Here is a 15,521-nt window from a genome sequence, read left to right on the forward strand (position 1 = left end):
GTCACATGCCGGGTAAAATAACAACCACTTAGTGACTTGTGCGTGTCAGAGAATTCACTAGGGTGTGCCTTTCAGATTTACTGCAGCATTCGTATTTATTCTTTGCATGTGTGGGAATTTAGAGGACTTTTAAATGTGGTTTGTGCTTGTGTGCATGTTTCTGTCACTTGCAGTTTTCCAGTCCTGTATCTGTTTCAAGTTAATGTCATGCCAAACCTGTACTAGTGAGGGCAATCTTGATTCTTTGTTACTGGCACACTGGAGCCGTTATAAATTCTGTTTGTGAATATAAAACCAGTTAAAAAGGACAAAAGTAATTTTCCAAAGTGTAAAGACTTGCAACCTGAGTTTCAAAGTCAGTACTGGTTCCTCCCATTTGTCTAGACCAATGTAATGTAATTGTTTGATAGTTGCTGACCTAGGTAGGAAGAACAAACCCCCCCCCCCCCCTATCAACCATGCCTTTTTCTTTCGTAGCCCCTGTGCTATTTCAGTTTGTGTGCAGGAAAATGGTGGAGCACGTAAAACCTTTGAGGAGTGGGGATACAGACGTCAGTTTTACTTTTAAAAGGATAAGAGCGTGATGGTAAAGCGCAAACTTGACCCAGGACAGAAAATAAAACTGAAGCTCTTTGCACAAACACACAATGCTAGCAAAGAATCCAAGGTGGTGTTAGAGCTGAGGGTTTGCTGACACCAGACCAGTCAGAGCAGTGTTAATTTCTACAACCAATAATCTCCCAAACTACTTTTTATTTGGATGAAAGCAAAATGATAACTAAATGAAAAAAAGATAAATGATAACTACATGGACAAAGAAATGTACCGACACTAAAAATGGGAAAAAAAAAAAAAATTATTAGTTCTGATTGATCCAGTCAAAGCTAATCGCCTTGTGGAGCAGTACAACTAGCTCCTACCCTCATTTCTCATGGATACTCGATACAATGCCAACGCTTAGGAGGAAGAGAAGAGTAGCCATACAGATACATTTACCATATGATGTCAGGAAATTAAAGCGCTTTGTAAACCGTTATATGTACTTGTTTCTAAAGCCAAGTCATTGTGGTGATCACGTTCATGTCTCTTTGGGTTGGTTGTCAACTTGACTGTGTGTTGTCAGTTTTGTGTTCATACGTGAACGTTAAAAGAAATATCATCCGTGTGCCGGATTAGGGATATGTGTCCGTGTTCAGATCATGTTACTGACTGACGTGAAAGTAATGTAACGTATTGCATTACTTTTAAGAACAGCAATGCTGCATAGTTTATTTTTTAAAACTACAGCTACGAACATGTTTTTTGACTCAGATGAACTCAGCATATGTGCAGAGTAATATATCACTGTATACCAACTTCTCCCTGTGTGCTCTCTATAACTTCTACATCACTGACTAAAAATACGTTTCCAGTCTTTCTAGAATATACTGTGGTAAAGCAGAATGCCTGTTGCCAGATTCTTGGCAAAACCACTAAATGAATACAAAAACTGCTCTGCAGAAAACAAAATACCACAGCACTGCGGTTTAGCTTCGGTGTTGTGCCAACAACAATGAATTTCTGTTCGACGCAAATACAAGAAACTGAACTCTGAGGAGAAACAGAAGAAACGAGCAAAGCCACTCACCATCTTGAGAGGCCAAGATCAGCTTGACTCAATGTGATTGTGTTCAGGACAAACTGAGTCATGCTGCGTAATCCAAATTTAATGTCCATGATGTTTCAGGGATCCATCATTGTGCAGCCCGTTCCTTATGGCTTGGCTTTGTTTTGAAATTGCCAGTGATTAAACACTCTGGCTTCTTCTCCCACTGCTCTCTGAAACTCACAGACTGAAGAAAGCATATAATATGTGAGTTTCTTTTGGACGCTGGTCTTTAAATACAGTGGACATGCTCTGTATCAGCAAGTCAGCCATGCCGTCCTGCTCACGTCCTGTCATTGAGCTGAAGACTGGGTTCACAGGAGGAGACAGCGGTTACAGTCTCACCACAGAGCTGTCATGTGGAGAAGAAAACTGAGCAGGATGGGTACTGTATGAGTGGCTGGGTGGGAACAAACTGGAAGCTGGCTGTGCTCAGCCATGGGCCCAGCATTCCTATCCCACACACACTGGGCAGGCTTAAAGTGCACCTTGTTTTTAGACAGAGAGAAATCCATAAAGGGTGACGGAGAAGGTCTGATGCGAACTAAGCATTTGGTGAGTTAGCAAGTGTATTGCAAAGTTTAACTACATTAGACTATTTTGTTATCAATAATTTAATATTTTCTAATGTATATATGTATATTGCTGTATTTTCTTTTTCTTTTTCCACATATTTTAAATCTTACAGTAAGATTTAAGGTTCATTAAGAAACCCCCCACCTCATTATCCATGTAGTGATAATGCCATGCTCAAACTCTTGAGCTAATCAGACAGAGATTTATGCCAGAATAATCTGGCTGCAGTTGACTTAAACTGATCCAACAGAGTAGAGTAAAACTTTTTGGAACAATTATGGAGCTAGAGAACAGCAATAGCTTGTTTAACACAACTGGAACTGTATGTTTGTATACCGAAAATGGTGCCGATTGCTTCAGTCATGACTTCCTGTGCTGCTCTGTTCTGTGAAAATGATCTTTACAAACTGGAATCACAACAGTCACAAAACCAGAATTTCCTGCGTGATCTATTAAGTAATTTAAGCTTGTCTAAATAATTTGACAGGATTTCACAGCTCATAAATTGCAAATTATCCTCCAGTTTGTCCTCTTTGGGGTAAAGTATGTAAGAAAACTTGTATATTTGTTTTGCACAGCATTCTATAAATAATGATTATTAGTATTACTATTGTTTCTTTTACATGAAGCAGATTTTGAAACTGCATACTTTACTCTCCAGACACAACCCTCTTGTCCGCTATCTCAGTCTGAGTCTAAATGCAGGGCATTCCACAGATAACATTAGCATGACATAGCCGCCTATTTTTAATGTGGATTCTGTAAAAATCCACGTGTGAAGCATGTTCTTCTGGGACAGCGTGGGAAACCTTACTAATGCTGAAATTTTTCATGTCCAACTTAAAAATAAAAATACACCAAACTGTGCACATTACCAAATTTGCATTCAAGATGTTAATGGCCAAAGTAATATTAGTTGAATTAACTTTTCCAGCTCTCTTGTGATAAAGGAAAGTTTGTTCTCATGGTCTCATGTTTATTAGTCTTTATATACTCCTATATTTTTATTTATGTCACTGTTATTTCTGCTGTTGCTCTGTCTGGTTAGATTTAAGTAGGAATACATTCAAAAATCATCTTTTTGAGCCGTAACTGACAATTAACTAACTGAAAAAAAGGGCACATCTTGCACTTGCCAGTCAAAATGTGGAACAAGGGATAAAAATGCTGTTCATACAGAGGGACACCTGGTCACGCTATTCATAAGTGATCCATAAAGTCCAGCTTTGGTCTTTACCTTGAAGGATTTATTTTTGTGAAAGCCTGAGTGATTCTAGTGGTATGCTTACACTGAGCTTTGTGTGTGTGTGTTCCATCTCGTAGGGATTTGTTTATTTGGTTTGACTTGTTATGATGTGAGGTGTCATTTGAATTGCACCAAGAGAAGAAAAATTTACTTTATCTCTTTTCTAAAGTTAACTGGATGCCAGATTTTAAGATCTATTCATCGTACAAGCAACTTTAGAGCTTTTCTGTTTATGAGTACTTGATTTACTTATGTGGTTTTACCTTACCAAAATAAACTAGGGTTTCCACTGTCATTAATATCAAGTAGATAAAGCTTTAATCCATCCCCTTTGATATCATCCCGCATCATTCACTACAAAGCTTCCACTGACACCTGAGAGTTGTTTAGCACAATGAGCATTAAAGCCATTCCTTGACAGTGCTAACTGCGGGTAAGAGATCTGAATGACCTTCTCAGCAAGCATTCTGGCCTAAAGCCCAACCTTGTTGCGACCATTCCTCCATTCAGCACTGTTCAAAGAAAAGCTCACAGCCAGAACCAAGAGGAATGTCTCTTCTGAAACATACAGAGATGGATGACAAACCAAAGTCCTACATTTACCACCATGGAAACATTTTGTGTTTAGAAGCCATAGCGTTTCGAAACTGCAAACACAGCAAGAGTGGTCACTTGGAGGCAACTTCCTAGCAATAATGTGGGAGTAATGTGTCATGAGATAAATCTGATATTAACAGATTTTTCTAATCATTTTGTTCTCGGCCAGCAATGAGAATATGTGTAGGTCTTACACTGCTAACTGCTGCAGATTAGCTATATGTTTACCAATTAGCTCCAGTCTCTGTTCTAACTTTGATTAGCTGCTAGTGTACAGAGGGATCTTAGAGCTTTTTTTCTGAAAAAGATTTGTATTGCTGTGCATAAAACATATAAACAACAAGCAGAAACTGTATACAGCTCTATGAACTCAAAGAGAGCTGCAGGTTTTTCTGATCTTTGACTTCACTGGAAAAGCAGCTGCACCATCTTTAGGCATTGTCGTCCCCGTACTCTGTCAATATGAAACGGCTTTACTGATTTCACCATCAGTCAAATCTCACGCAGAGGGAGGCACGTTTGAAAACTTCAGCAGCTACCGCATCTAACTCCATGACCCCCAACAACTGTGTTCTTGGCATGTAACAACACATGCAACACACAGCATCGGTGTGAGACGGCTAGCAGAGAAATTTGCCTTTAAAGACGCAAGACCCCATTCTGCAGCAGAGCTATTGTTGCTGTGCTAATGATAGAAAAACAGTGTCAACATCCTGACATGTTTCAGGGGACGGTGACAGGGCTTCATGAGCATCACAAGTTTGAGTGTGACACACCGTGATGTCAGAAATAAATGTGTAGGAGGACAGAGTGGAAGCACCGTTCCACTTTCCATATATTTTTATAACAAAAAATGGCTATTCAGTGTGAAGAGTGAAGAGAGTTGAGAAAGTGGTGGGGATGGTGAAAAATGGGTGATAGGTTGTGGGCAATACAGGTGCTGCCACAGAGCTGTAAAAACACTTCTGCTACAACCCTCCTCACCAAAGAGAGTTTGTCTGCTTCAATACTTCTTTAATCAGACAAACTCAAATTATTCAGACGTGATGTACTGACACTGTTTTGAACTTGTATGTGATTTGCTTCATTAAATTTCACCAAAGTGAACATAACATATTTTGTCATAGTGGTTTCATCTTTGGACAGTGCAACAGCATTTAGCATTAAGGTAATCAAGGTAATCAACTAATCACATGACTGTAGGAATAAACAAGCCGATGTACTAATACAACAAGAAGTCAATAGGAGTTATCTTTAAGGTTTCCAACAGTTAACTGGGTATGTTAAGCAGATTCTTTCTAAATGATATGTAAAGAAAAGATGGGAGAATTAGAAGCAATAGAAAGGTTACATAGCAGACATATAAACTGCAGTTCCACTACTGATAGTTACACACAATACAAGTATTAGAAAGTTGACACCAATTGGAAGGTGTTAGAGTGTCATTCAAGCCTTTGTAACTTAAAAATCCGTTGTGGAGCAGGAACGATTGGGATATCATTTAGCGTCTGTCACCAGCCTCTACAGACAAGATCAGTTTAGATTGTCACGGACCCGGCTCTGGGGACTCGGGGTCCGTGGGCAGTGGGGACGATGACTGTTGTTGTTGTTGTTGTTGTTGTTGTTATTATTTGGTGTGTTGTCTGCACTGCCCCTGTGCACATCTGTCAGTAGGCAGGTATGTGTGTGTGTGTATCGCCTTTCTGCTGTGGCCAAGTTACAGGCACCTTCAGCCCCGGGGGGCGTGGCCTAACTTGAGGGCTGGCCACACCCGAAGTCCTGGCCGCACACCTGCTCCTCATCTGGGCTCGTCGGGGGAGCTATTTAGATGAGCGATGGAGCTTCCACCGACGCTGGAGTATTGCGTTTGACTACATGTCAGTCTTCAAGCAAGTCAAGTCAAGTGTGAGTGTATGCCTGCCTGCTGGGATAAGTTGTAACGGCTGCCTCTATTGTCTTCCCCTCAGGAGGAGTGTGGGACGAGAAGGAGCAGTGAGCACGGGGAGTGCAGGGACACTGGGGCAGAGAGCACTACACGGGGACTTTTGGGAAGAAGACACTACACTGGGAAACTGGGGATTTATTGTTGTTTACTTCACCACCTTGTAAATAAACACTGTTGCACTGAAGAGTCCGGCGTTTGGGTCCTATTTCCCCATCTCCCCACGGTCTGCCAGCCAGACCGTGACATAGCATGTGATATTCTCCCTCAACGGCGTACCTTGACAGGAGAACCACAGTTTTGCTCCATTGTACTTCCGTCACTCATACTGTACCCAGACCCGGAAAAAAGAGTTTTCCTACTTTTTTAAGAAACTATCAGTTGAGCAAAAAACTTAAAGGATATTCAGAAAAGAAGTGGAAAAATCCTTTTGTATTATTTGCAGAGAACAGTGTGGCTCTTTCCCACTTAAACCTCAGTTACCATTAAAGCTACTGTTAGCAGTTGATATAGTAAAAACATTCGATAAAAAGTTCACTGGAAATTAGGTCAATTTTTTTGTCTAGTAAATCATAATTATCCTCAGGAGTGTCTGCATACATGAGTATGAGATATGAAAACTTCCTTCCCCAAGGACATACTTCTGACTGGAATAATGTGAAGATGCCCTTGTAAGGCCAAAAAAAGGAACAGTATGTTTGGGCCTGAGGTCATTCTTTCCTTTGGCATAATATTATGGAAGTTAAATTTGCTGCCCTCCTGATGTTTCTAGGCAACCGTGTGGCTTATGGAGAATTCAGATGGGGTCAAGTTGCACACGCACATTTGCACAGACCTGTAGCCAGAGTTGTGGTCTAAGATCAGCCACCCCATTAGATATCATGCTAATAAATGTAGACAGATGACAGAGACTGATAGCTCCTACACGTCACAGCAGCAGTAATCACAGCAGCTTCCTCAGGCACCAAAGGAGCTATTTGCCTCCCAAAAAGATTACATTCAGCTGGATAAATAACTACACTGCTTCACCACAAGTCTGCTAAAGTGAACACACCATCTTCTTGGTTGGACACTTTATGGTAAGCTATAAAAGTACCCATAATTCTCATTTTCAGAGGGGAAAAAAGATGACAGCAGCACCATACCTCCCGAGAGATGAAATGGCCTCAAGATCACGCCAAGAGAAATATCCAAATGCATTTTAAGCTTCCCAGTTCCATTGACAGCTAGTCGAAGAAATAACAAGGGGGAATCAGCCAGAGAAAAGCCAACATCCAGAGCTAACAAAAGGCTTTAGAGTAGAGCTCAGCAGCTCTGGGAGCAGCTCCAACAGGCCAGAGACTGGAACTGGATCCCTAGTCAGGCTGGTTCAGTAAAGAGGATCATGTGGGTACCTGACACCGGAGCAGTGACGGCCAGCAAAACATCAGGAGCTTCTTAATAATGAATGAGCAAAGCCTGTAGAGAGGCACCACACTCACATACACAGCACATGGCTAATAGAGAGTCACACTGAGATAATTGATGACAGACTTACAGCGTGGTCAGGTAAAAGCAGGGTATGTGACTATAATCAGTCGAAGCAACTTGACACATGTTACTAACAAAATAGCCTGTCATAACTCTGCAGCAGCCACTTTACGCAGAAAGGACCACAAATGTGCCTATAAGATAAGTTTAAGCACAAGAGAAACTTACACACCTCTCTACTTAGTTTTAGTGCATAATAAAAAACAATTAAATGACAAAAGCGGGAGAAAGGAAAACTGGAAGATCACTCAGTTACAGGCCAGTGTGGTGTTCAAAATAACAAGATTGATGGGTGTTGTCATGTATGACTTAACCCCAACCACACCCACCTCAGAAACAACCTTTGATTGGCTGAGATGCATTTCTTGTGGCAAAGGAGAGGGGAAAACCGAATCAGAGCTGCAGACTGCTTCAAGAAACAAAAGTGGAAAGCTGTTTTTTTTTTCAGTGAACCATCAGCTGAGTCACCTCAGAGCCAAGAAGACTGACAAACACTGAGGTTAAAGGCAGGAGACAGAAGTGAATCCATTTGAAAAGTGTGGTCAGACTGGCTGGGTCCTGAAAACCCAGATTAAGTGGGCACAGAACACCTAACCAGAACTAAAACCCAAAAGCAACATCAAATGGAACCACATTGTCATTAGATATGTGCCTTTTGTTTTTATAAAACAAAACTTGGCAGCAGTTAACTCGATTAACTTGCGGAGAACTGCATACCTTAACATCATCAGTGCTATGCTGCTCACTCAGCGAAGCTATAAATCTGATGTACACAGTGCAAGACAGCAAGCCCACCAACTCAGGACATGCTAGTTTTTACATCCTGGTCATAACTTTCTTATTTGTCACTGGCTTGGAAAATCCCTGTAGTAACAAGTACACCTTCTAGGTTTCACCACCTTTTTACAAATCGCTTTTACAGCTCCTAGTGATTATATGATTTTATTCAAATATGCTTTGAATGTACCTCTTTCCTCTTAAGTGTGTCTTTAACTATTGCTATGACTTAACTGTATTCAGCTGTATGTCCAGCTTTTACGGTTATCTCCCATCACGGGTATGCAGTTAACTGAACAAATTTTCATCAGGATTAGGAACCATAGCACTGTAACACAGAGTCTGCTATCATGAGAGTGAATTGTATTTAAATTATGGAAAATTCCTACTTTCAGCTGTTTGTTGCCTCAGACAGTGCCAGTAATTCCATTCTCATAGACCTCCTCAAGCATGTTGTCAGCATTCATGGGAGGACGTTTCATTCTTTCCACTACTTCCAGAGACAGATCATCAATGCCAGAGATGCCAACAGAATCATACAAGGCTGGAACCACTTTTACTTCAACTTATTTATTGTAGATTGTACTATTTTTATTCTTTGCCCTGCTGCTGTTTATATTTCCTTGTGGGAAATATAAAGTATCTATCTATCTATCTATCTATCTATCTATCTATCTATCTATCTATCTATCTATCTATCTATCTATCTATCTATCTATCTATCTATCTATCTATCTATCTATCTATCTATCTATCTATCTATCTATCTATCTCCTTGCTTTTTACACAAGCAGATATTTGTGAAAGAAGAAGCGCTTAATGTTAGCGTCTGGCATACAAAAAATGAAATTGAACATAACCTGGTGGTTTTCTGCCAAATAATCCTTAACCATCCATTTCTGATTAACTGTGTGCAGAACATCACATAGCAACTCAAAGAGTGTGCATGTGGAACCGTGAGGGTTCACTGAACTCTCAGCTGCCTCTGTGGAGCCACTCAAACTCAGCACGAGATCTTAGTAAAGCCACAAGCCGAAGGAGAAAACTCTATAAAACAATAAGTGAACAAGTTACCATGGGGGTGTAGCAGTTTAAAGAAAAAAAATATACAGGTGCATCGAGCTACAGATTTTAAGACCAACAAAATCCCTGAAAATCAGCTGCCACGTTTGACTTCTGACATGTGGCCAAAACATTCCTTTGAAGCAGATTCCCAACCACAGCAAGAGCTTTCAAGCCTCAGCATCATTTCCTAGTCTCCTGCTATCAATCACAAACAAAGTGACCTCATGACAGTTATGTCACACAGCTCCTTCAGTTAGATGGAGTGCCGTGGAAATGGCATTGGACCAGTTATGACTTTGCATTACATGTCAGGGAGACCACGCGGCTGCAAGAATGTATGAGTGAAGCACACTGTATGAAGAATTTATCATCACCTGTCAGCTCAGCTATCTCCACCCACAGCCACCTGCAATGTAAATTCATGCCCTATATATCCAGTGCCCAGACCATAAATAAACCGGTGAAAGGAAGGCTGAGTTACACACCTTATTTGGGTATGTGAGTGATGTGATATTAGGGACCACACGCAAAATGGCTGAGAAAAAGAATAGACACATGAATGGGAGTAGGGCTGCAATAGCAGTAATTCCATGCTACTCAAGGCTACAGCTGTTTGACATTAGGAGGTGGGAGTAAATTAGGTGGGCTGGGTCCATGTGTGGGTTTAGGGAGAAAGGAAGAGAAGACTAGGAATCCTGGGTGGAGGATAGGTCTGCTGCCCAGACCTAAGCAAAGGAACACAAGAACCACTTGAGGGTAGGGTGGAACTTTTCAAGACTGTTTTTCCTCTAACTGTTATTCCGCTGCTGCATTAAAAGTGCAGGGTGAACAGCACAAGTGGTCATGTTGATAAGTAAATATCGGCTGCAAAAATCTCAAGGTATGCAGGAAAGGCTCCATGTGTACCCACCGTGCACACATGTGGCACCTCTAAAAGACATTTCAGTGCTGTTTTTTGTACTTTGGGCATGAAAAGTAAACATGCAGCAGTTTTATGCAGTTTTCTGCGTAATTAGAGCTGAAAAACAGTTAGAGCTGCTAACTCTCATTTAAGATATAAAGAATATTCTCATGCTTTAAAAAAGTGTGATTTTAAAATGAGATATGCATCATTTAGAAAGGTGTAACACCACCGCTGGTAGAATTGTTGTGGACATTTAACCTCACCCTCTTTTTTCTTTCTTTCTTTCTTTTTTGGACATAATAATGGCCTTTCTTTCTAAATTCGAATCTGAAAGCTGCTGAGTGTCTGTCTCCGATGTATAAATCAATGCAAGCCACAAGCTGACAAAAGCAGAGTGGGTGCAGAGGTTATCTAAACAGAAAATGACACTGCTAGACCGAAGGAGTAGCAGGCTGTCAAGACTCCCCAAGGTTTTCCCAAACACCACCAAGGCTTGTTCACAAAGAGGAGTGAGCGGTAACCTTTCTGAATCCTACAACAAACACGGACGTACTGAAGCCGCCACTTCCTTTCATGATCTCCCCAGTGGACCAAAACAGTGGGCCAGAGAGCAGATATAGCACATGTCAATTGAACTAAAGACAGAAAAAGCAGCCTAAAGCTCAGCAAGCCATGACCTTCCTCCAATTAGTAGATGGAGATGAGGGGAGAAAAACGGACGGAGCAAAGAAAAAGAGGTTAACTCAAGGGAAGCTTCATACTGATGCTCTAATTCAACCAGTCTCATATTGATTTATCTCTCAGTCTTGGGGCCCCATGTGTCTGCCATATTGGGCCCACCTACACAAAAATTTATACCTGCACTCTTCTAATTGAGTCCATACTTTGAAGAGAGGGCCTCCACTGAGTCATGAACATTGTTGCAGTGATGTGTCAACAGTTAGCATTACCCACAATAAAGTAACGTCAAAGAGGTACATGTGCCACATGTGGATTTTCAACAGCACAAAGTCAGTGACAATGGTGTGGGTTCAAATTTGTTACAAATGTTCATACTTATTGCAGAAGTTGCATAAAATGTGCAAAATATGTATAATCTCAAGAAGTGATTTCTGTGTTTAAATTAAATAATGAAGTTTTGCAGAGAATTTCTTCCTTTCTACTTTTTTTTAACAGTTTTCATTGACGAAGCCGAGATAGACACAAAAGGAGCTCCTTGCTGGAATGCACTAACATGCTATTAGTGCATTTCGTCAGAATAGTCTGTTTTGCTAGTGATGTATGAATGGCTCTACCTAGCTAAGAAGCAAAGCAAATTCTGATTTTCGTGCTTTTCCAACTTTACTACCAGAACTCACTATTGTTGTCCCTCCTGAGTTCCAACATCCAACTTCCGAGGTAACAGGAAGGCGGCATATACCACATTATCGGTGTTGCCAGAAATGTAGTACTGCAATTATCACAATTTACAGATAGCTTTCTTTCTCCATGGTCGAACGCTGACTCTGAACAAAGTAGGCACTCTGTCATGTTCGATTTATACATTACATTTCAGTAATTTAGCTTAGCTTGAGACAATCTACTATGAGAAATATCTTCATATCTTCACTTTCCACCCCATTCCTGGGGCTTATATTCTTCCTCCTGCTCCTACTGCCTGAGCAGCTGTCACCCAGCTGCTCCAGAGACATCAACCTTTTTTCCCCACAAAGTTATAGTCTTCTGCAAAATGCAGTATTGTCATAATTCTTCCTGCTTTCCTCCTTTGTTCCATTTATTTTCATAAATATCAGCAAAAAATTGTAGTAATTCCCGAAAACTCTATTCCTTAATAGTGTGAGCCATAGTTTCTGCAAAGTATACGTTAAAATGTGTTTTATAACAACAAGCATTAACCATCCAGATGCTGTCTAACAGACGGTTCATTATGTTTTCCTATTAACTGAAGAACAGTAGGAATGAATTAAAAATATGAGCCAAAAAATACAAGACTGTTGCAACCAATGAATTGTACTACTTCTGTTTTCTCTGAAGAAAACCCTGAGCTCCTGAGCCATGAGTGAGAAAGCAGTCCTGGCTCTATGAGAAATAGCTTCTGGGGAAGCACCAGACTAGTGGGAGGAGAACAAAAAATGACCGGTTCTTGACTCCAGCAAGGCCACACAGAAGCATGAATGAGGGTCTGGAAAATGGAAATAAATTACAAAGAAAGAAACTAGTTTATCCAGAGGAAAGAGGCTGATCGTAGAGAATGACTGGACCAAGTCCACTTTCAGGCATGTAATATAGTCTTGAAAGAGAATGACTTTGTTGTCAGCAACTTTAAGGAGCCTTTAATTATAGGAGCAAATATACTGAAAGGGTTTGACAGTTTTTGATAGATGAAAGAAGTTCTCATGTTCAGTATAAAACCACTTCAGCATCACAGACACGGTTCTGACTGCATAATGCTTTGGCAATGAGCTCTCAAAAGCCAGACTTCCGTGGAGTCAAGTGCAGCTTCATGCTTCCAGATTTAGTAGCAGCCACACCCTCAGTGACAGTAACTGTTCATCTAGAGTGGCACTCTTTTAATGTGACAGGACAATGTGTGGGGGTGAGACCATAGAGAGACGAGATTTTTTACAGCGGAAACCCTGATGTTCCACACCCGAAAACCTAATTAAACAGCGTGGCAGCACAGTGAGGGCCACACCTGCATGCGCGGTTCATGCTGACCACAACACGCCCTCCTAAGCTGTTCATCAGACAGCCAAGAGGAGAATGCATGGCAGATTTATCCCTAAGCAACCATGTACTGTATTATTAGAAGAAGTGCTAAACAGATATTTAAGGGAAACAGCAGTCATAACCATCTGAGAATAAACGTTTGATAATGTTCTGCTTAAATATAAAAGGAGGAAGAGGAAGGTCTGAACTCTGTTTAGACTGCTGCCTCTCTGGATAGATACATTTTACATGTAAAAATGGCTGTCAACTTAAATTAATATAATTAAATTCATCTCCAGTAAGAGAATTTATGTGGCCCAAACCACAGGAGAGAATTGTTGCACATTTTGTCTACTTGTATTTAGATACTTTAAGTACACAATGTACACCATGCACTTATTTAATTTAACATGGGGGGAATGATGCTACTAGCTAGCTAGTGAGACCTGGCATTGCCATTTTTCTGAAAACTGATTAGCAATCTCTTCCTTTCTGTTACAATTACAGATTGGCAACCAACTTTTTGACTTTTTTCATTTAGGTACTTGTGCACTGCAGTAGAGTACTTATTAGCATGAGTGCAGTTAAGCTTAGCAATGAAAATGAGGTGGGAGCCAAGCTAGTCATAAACATTAGCTAAAAAAGACACGTGCTTAGTATGTTCATCAGGCTGTAACCTGATGAGAACTTCTTTCATTCTGTTAAATTTAAATATGAGTTTTTCAGTACTTTTTGATCCTTAACATCGTGACAGCCCTAACGAACACATTGGGTTATAGCCTACATTAACGAAGTTGAAATCATTCTTTAAAATGAATAATCATGTAGCTGTCTCAGCCTATAGTCTGTGGATAAGAACTTATTGAAAAATCTGCACCTCAGCTTTAACTTCATATTAATGTTTACTCTCCAATGACAAACAGCTTAGGTTCGATCATCATCCACAAATACTGCTGGCCTATTTTCAGGTGAATAGTCAACTTTCAGATCGTGGTTTATAACACTGGGTGTTTATCGTTTGCTGGAAAAAGTTTGGAGCATAAATTAAGAGTGCACCACTACAACACTGCATTATTATAATGTTCTGAATCTACAAGATTCACCGTTAGGTCCTGTGTGCTGTTGTTTTTCACATAATTACACAGTCCATGAAATGCTTCTGATTCAGATTGAATGTTGCTGATCAGTGGTCTTTTTTTCTCCTCGTACATTTCCACTGAGAACACAGGTAACATCTCCTAAAGTGGATATGGTGAATAGACCAGCGTGGTGATAGACCACACTGTTCGCCTATAAAATCTCTGGGTTCATATGAAAAAACATGACACAGCTCTCATGTAGTCACTAATTGCCTTTGTCATGCATACACACATTGCCCAAAACCACATCACAAACAGACAGAAGCCTGTAGTAAAGGCATGTGTCCTCATCATTACCACCGGCCTCACTGTAATCTTTGTTGTTTTGCAGAGTCTGAGCTTCCATCATTCCCACACAAACCAGGTCAGCCTATTCCAAACAGTTATAGCAGAAAGTTGGAGTTGAACACGGTGGAGTTTAACTCCAACGTGACTCAAACACAAACGCAGCTATGATGATGGTTTTAACTGTTATTTGAAAGCGAGGAGTTGTTTTTCTTAGGTTATGTTGATGATTCATTCGGTAGCGCCTGTATGAAGGCTGATTCAGCAAAAAAGTTCTATCCTGTAGATTCTTTTCATGACTTTAAGTAGCACTATTCAATAATCTGATGTTAAAACTGAAGAAAAGTGCAGAATTTAGCAGCTAAAGCTATCAGGTTGGTAGAGACCAAAAAAAGAGCAAAAGGGGAGCAAACACTGGACTTACCAAAATTCCAAGAACATTAATTTTAAGTTCCAAGGTGGTGAAAAACCTGCACAGGAAGCACATATGCTGACGACTTGTGAGTATTATGTATTGATCATTAATATCCCCATTCAAAAGTATTTACAGTTTTGTAGAACTTCTAGAGATCTAAACTTAATTTTGTGTCCTTTTCCTATCTGACACTTTGAGCTTGGTTGCTTTTCACGTCTCCTGTGTTTATGAGATTTAAATAATTCACAACACTAATCAGTTTCCAGCTGCACCTTGCTCAACACAGCAACAGCATCGCCAACTGGAAAAGTCTGTGAACGCTTGGAAAAAACAGATGATCTGCCACGGATGCCCTGCATTCTCTTTTAAGTTTTGTATTTGAATGCTTCACAGCTAAGTCATGCAAGCCAAAGTTTTCCACAGTTTAAAGGCTCAAAGTTCCTTGACAGAAGCCTTTCACTATTCCCAGAATTTGAGATCAGACTGAACTCTTTGCAAAACTTACCCATTCTCTTTGTCAGCAACTGAAAGCTTTAAGCGTGTCCAGTCGGGTTCATAGTTACAGCTCGTAGTACTTCTCAGCACACTCTCCGTGTGTGTCTTCGCTTTCATTCACGCTGACTTAGTCTCTGTCTTCCTTCTCGGTGCCCAGCTGGACCAACCGCCTCTGAAGCCTGCTGCAGTAAGACTG

General features: G+C 40.5%; 1 protein-coding gene across 2 annotated transcripts in view; it reads right to left on the reverse strand.

Moving 5' to 3' along the window:
• insc (INSC spindle orientation adaptor protein) overlaps window positions 1-15,521 on the reverse strand; it is a 56,592-nt gene extending 41,071 nt beyond the window's left edge. The window contains exon 1 of one of the 2 annotated variants that reach the window (XM_085282948.1): window positions 15,336-15,521. The gene's annotated coding sequence lies outside the window, so the exon portion shown is untranslated. Of the gene's footprint in view, window positions 1-1,627; window positions 2,082-15,335 lie in introns of those variants that run through there. The other variant, XM_085282947.1, reaches the window with a different exon arrangement.

This window comes from Mchenga conophoros, linkage group LG7 (assembly GCF_057382185.1).
Source record: "Mchenga conophoros isolate Kocher_MC1m ecotype Shallow Benthic linkage group LG7, M_conophoros_male_GT1.1, whole genome shotgun sequence".
Lineage (NCBI taxonomy): Eukaryota > Metazoa > Chordata > Actinopteri > Cichliformes > Cichlidae > Mchenga > Mchenga conophoros.